Here is a 5,169-nt window from a genome sequence, read left to right on the forward strand (position 1 = left end):
GCTTGAACTAGTGGGAGAGATGGCACTGTTTGTCTGTAGCCAATGCCTCGAACCTCGCAAGTCAAGGTAAACTTGCGGTTAACTTGCGGTCTGCAATGCGTGTCACGCTCGAGCACACAAGTAAATATATAAGCACGTTCATTCTCACAACGCGTCAGACACAAGAAAATATACATTAATTTACATCAGAAATTTTTAATTTTTGTATAATTTTAATTTTTTTCTATAATGGGACACAGGGTTCGGTCCAGATTGACAGAGAGTGGCCGGAACACTGACAAATGTGGGCCGGTAGGATTTAGGCAAAAAAAAAATATTATATAATATTTTTATTTTTATTTATTTGTTTGGCCCTCCGGCCCACGCACAACACCAGCCCACCGGGAGTTTTCCGGTATTCCCAATGGCCCTGCTACAGGGTGTACTTTGAGGGTTTGTACTTTGCAGACCGTTTACATGCATAAAAACCTTCATAACACACAAGGGGACGGGTAAAAACCGGAAAAGCATGACATGGGACCTTTAAGACATTTAGACTTTTCAATAGCTTCCACATTAAACAGACTGAACAAGAACAATATTGTTCGTACTCTCCTTCAACTGAAGCTTTCGTCTCCTCTATGCATCACCCTGATGTGACGGAGCACTTTCAAATGTGATCATTGCTCGGGATGAGAAATTGTTTGTTTGTTTGTTTGCCTTGTCAGAGAAATAATGATATAAGTAAAAATCCCATTTCTGAAAGTGGCTGTTCAAGAGTCTCTCTCTCATTCGGTAATAATGGCTGGCAGAGCTGTGGCTATTGGTTCTGAATGGAAATGGCTCAAAACTGAAATTGCAAGTCTGAGTCCTGGAGAATGATGACTTGTTAATTTATTCTCCCATCAACCTTTAAAGCCCTTTCTTCCCTTCATGCTACCATTATAATCACAGACATCACATTCTCTTTACTTTCTTCTCTTCCTACTTCTCCTTTTTAATCATGTTTAAAATGTACTTCTTTCATCTGATTTTTGATGAAATCTTTTAGTCGTTCATTTCCCCCATTGCTCTTTATATGTTTTATGCTGTGACCTTTTCAATATCCGGGACACCCAAATTCACCGAAACTACTCTGTAAGGGCAATCCCGCATTTTATTTGACCCATGCTGTGCGAGCTTTGAGTGATTTCATCCCCAAAGAAATGTATGACAATTACATTTTGCGGCCGTTTGAAAGATAACAGTCTCAATTTCAGTTCCAAATTGCCTAAGCTATAATAACTATCCACTGAGAAGGACACCCTACAACCCTGAAGTACCTTTATAATTGGAATACTCTCTGATCGTATCTAATATTCATTCATTGAAAGCTTCTCTTTCTTGTCTTACTTGTCTTCTAGCAGTCCTATAATCACTCGGATGCTTCATCAGTCTTTTAGAAGACTTCTCAAGGAAGTTTTGCAGTTTAGTGAATTGGGGTTGTATATAATTAGCATGACCAAATTTGTATTTTGAAAAGTATATAACTTTTTTTTAACTTTTATTTCTTTATTATATTTGTATTATATCATAACTTAGTACTTTTTATTTTTTAACATATGCAACATTAAGCTGTCTGTGGCTCTTTCCTGCTGTAACGATGCACGTTTCCCCTCTGTGGGACTAATAAAGGTATTCTGATTCTGAGTAAAGTTGTTTCTCTAATCTTGTTTCCTTTCTGTTAAACTTTTCTCAGGGAGTTCATCATAGACAACCTTTCAGTGGAGAGGAATCACGTTCTGGTTCGGGTTAGTGCGGTGGGCGGTCCGTCTGAGAGGAAGCTTCCTCCCCGAGCACTGCAAGAGGTCAGCTGTGCGTCACAATGTGCTGATTTCCAGGTTTCATATTTGTATTGTGTGTCTCTACTGGGACATGTCTCCATGCTTTAATGTTCAAAAAGCTCTTTATTTTACTGCCTGTGCTGCAGCACCTCCTTTCACCCTCTGTCTGAAACCAGAGCCCAGTCTGCTCTGATTGGTTAGCTGGCCGGCTCTGTTGTGATTGGTCAACCGCTTAAACATGTCCCGCCCCTTATCACGTACAATGTGTTGGAGCGCTAGCCAATAGTGCAAGTGTTACATAGTGATGTCATTCTTGTAAGGAAGTAAACAAAGGAGTCCAATCAAGTTTTTTTGAGCAAGTTGAATGCTATACAAACATCACACTAGTCTTATACATTAGTATATATAATAGTAGCTGAAGGATCCACCGAATCGTAAGAACTATCCTTTGTTTTCCTGAGAATCATTCCGGGGAGGCCAAACCCATTAACACCTCACGCTGTTTCACTACATTGTTTCAAAGTGACTCGTTTTCAGTTGGTCTGATCATTGCCACTGATTAAAGTAACTACGATAATTGTCTGTTTCTTTTCTGTCCCTCAGCAGGGCTTTATTCGTTGTGTCTCCAGCCTGCAGCTTTATTTACTCAGTGTGTCTGGAGAGATGTAACTTCTTTACGTGTTGTTGATGCTGGAAACTAATTTACGCTGAGGTCAAGGATAAGATATGAAGAACATAGTGTTTTCTTCGTGTTTCACAGCTCTTCTCTCCTGTCACCTGTGGGGAGTACAGGGACCATGAAGCTGTTAAATAAGTACTGATTGTGTGAAGACATTTACAAAACAAATGGAAAGATGAATCATCACTTGGTGGGAAATGAAATGAAGTATCATTGTGTTAAGCACAATGTTTATTCCTGAAATGAGAACATGTCTGTCAGAATATTTACAGTCTACAAGTAAACTCAATGAATGTCACTGATTCAGCCGTGACACATCTTCAAACATGCTAAAACATTCACTTTATATTTATTCAAATATTCAATATGTCATTGTTAAACAGTCCTGTAAGGCTGCAGGTGACTTATGGTCATGTTTTTATACAAAACTATAAAAAGAAAATAGCTGTTTCTAACCCTAACCCTAACCCTAACCCTAGCCCTAACCCTAACCCTAACCCTAACCCTAACCCATTTATAATCTGAAATATCTCCCTCCGACTACTCAGTTATTTGACATGTTGGATTTTAAAAGGCCGTTTCTGATATCTTTCTTTCTAAATAGCTTGAAATACTTTCACCATGTCCACCTGAATCACATGTATCGGATAAGCAGCATTTGGAACATTATGAAAGTGCTATTTTCTTTTTGTAATGACTTACTTTTTAGGGAAATAAAAGGCAAAGTTAATTCCCTCAAATAATGTTGCATCCAGAATGATTACTTACATCAGAGTCCTAAAGCTGTGTAAGAAAGGCTCCCTTCTAATGTAAATGGCTTTGTGCAGCTCCTTTGAACGTTGTGAGAGCCGGAAATCACCTGAGAGGCAGACTCAAATACCAACAGGGATTACCCTGAGCGCAGAGCACAGACAATTGGATAAACAAGCCTGTTTCTAAACCCCATTAACATTCAGAGCACATCATTCTGGCACGTCAGAGTTATGACTCAAATGAGAGATGATTCTTCAAAACTACGATATCACAAGCGTAAAGAATGCAAGATTATATGGCACTGGGTTATTACTAAGAAAGGAAGGAAGATGGATCAGAAGAAATATATTTACGCAGAGAAAACTGATTTTAAAAACACATAATTTAATTAACTGCTACCAGCTTGGCGCTAGACAATCCTCAGTAATGAATTCATTATCAGTCTAACAAAAACTAACAATCCAACATATTGACACATCCATAACACCCATAGCAGTTATGAGTCAGAGCTGCTCAGAAACAATGTAAGACAATAACTGCATTATGGTGTATTTAGTGAATACCTTATCTGCTTATTTCAGGGTGAGGACCCTTACCCCTGGCCCATGTTTTCAAGCTCCCCTCTACCCACCTGCTACACTTTGGACCCACCAAAGATCCACCATGACTCCCAGGGTGAGAGGAACTTTTTTTTTTTTAAGAATATTTTTATTGCAGAAATGTATTGTACAAACCACATTGGTTTAACAAAGCAATCATATTTTCATTTTCAATAACAACAAAACTGCGGATTCAGAACATTCTAGTACAATTAGGCTATTGGCGGTTTTACACATCCATGGGCGAGATAATAAGAAGTGCAATATTCATGCTAGAAACAAGAAGGCAACCCAAGAGAGCACATCAGGAAAATTAAAATGTACATAGCAAATTGAAAACAAAAGAAAATGGTTACAGGATTAACATGATTGGTCTTTCATCCCACACTTTCATCCTCACCCAGACCTCTTAAGTGTCTTAACACTGGAGCCCAGGCCTTATCAAACACTCTCCCACTTCCTGCTTTCTGGAATCTAAGTTACTCCAGGTAGAGGATCTCACCTCTACACAGCATCAGACTTCCATAATCAAAAAATACATATTTTAGCCAAAACGGTACAAAACACACCGGCCATTTGTCACTGCCATAGTTCAGATCAGTGTCACTTGTGGACCCCAGAATGGCCACAAGGGGATCAGGCTTCAATTGCTTGTCAAATGCTTTTGAATAGGGTGAGAGGAACTTTGATGACATTTTAAAAAACAACTAGTAAAATGTTGTGGTTTCTTATTTATAGTGTTTTCTCATTTTACAGATTCTGAGATGAGTTCATTTCTGGCATCTTTTAAAGACTCCAAGAATGAGGCGATCTGGATGGAGGACTGCCGGAGACAGTATTTCAAAATGATGACCTCCAAACCCAACGTCCTCACTGGAAAGGGTGAGCTACTGCTTTACTTGGTCTCTACGGATTTGTAGCTTGGGCTTTTTACCTTCTAGCAGTGTAACAATAACACAGCAGCCTATTGGGTTGACTGTAAAGGTGAATGAGTCTCTGTGTGGGAATGAAGGCACGGGACGCACAACACACAATGACAACATGCTTCTAGTAGCAAAGAGTCCTACTTTTCAGGAAGTTTGCGTTCTCCGTTTCTTGATTGTTCCATTAGTTTGATATTTCTATCTTTAGGTGTAAAATGTGTTCTGATTAAGTTAACAGCTAGCAAGTTGATAACTGTCCAGAAGCAAACTGAAACACAATGAATGAACTCAGACTACATGCAACAAAAGGTGGTAAGAACAACAACACATATCTATGTGATTCAATCAATCTATACTGTATACACACACACACACACACACACACGCAAACACACCCCTTCACAAGGATTACA

General features: G+C 39.0%; 1 long non-coding RNA gene across 1 annotated transcript; it reads left to right on the top strand.

Annotated features, from left to right (window-relative positions):
- The first annotated feature begins 1,722 nt into the window (after nt 1-1,722).
- Nucleotides 1,723-4,720, top strand: LOC104947800 (uncharacterized). Its single transcript, XR_798596.1, has 3 exons — nt 1,723-1,826; nt 3,816-3,909; nt 4,590-4,720. It is a non-coding gene; the product is annotated as an uncharacterized lncRNA (long non-coding RNA).
- Nucleotides 4,721-5,169: the final 449 nt, after the last annotated feature.

Source organism: Notothenia coriiceps, unplaced genomic scaffold (assembly GCF_000735185.1).
Source record: "Notothenia coriiceps isolate Sejong01 unplaced genomic scaffold, NC01 NC01_scaffold00013143, whole genome shotgun sequence".
NCBI classification, from domain to species: Eukaryota; Metazoa; Chordata; class Actinopteri; order Perciformes; family Nototheniidae; genus Notothenia; species Notothenia coriiceps.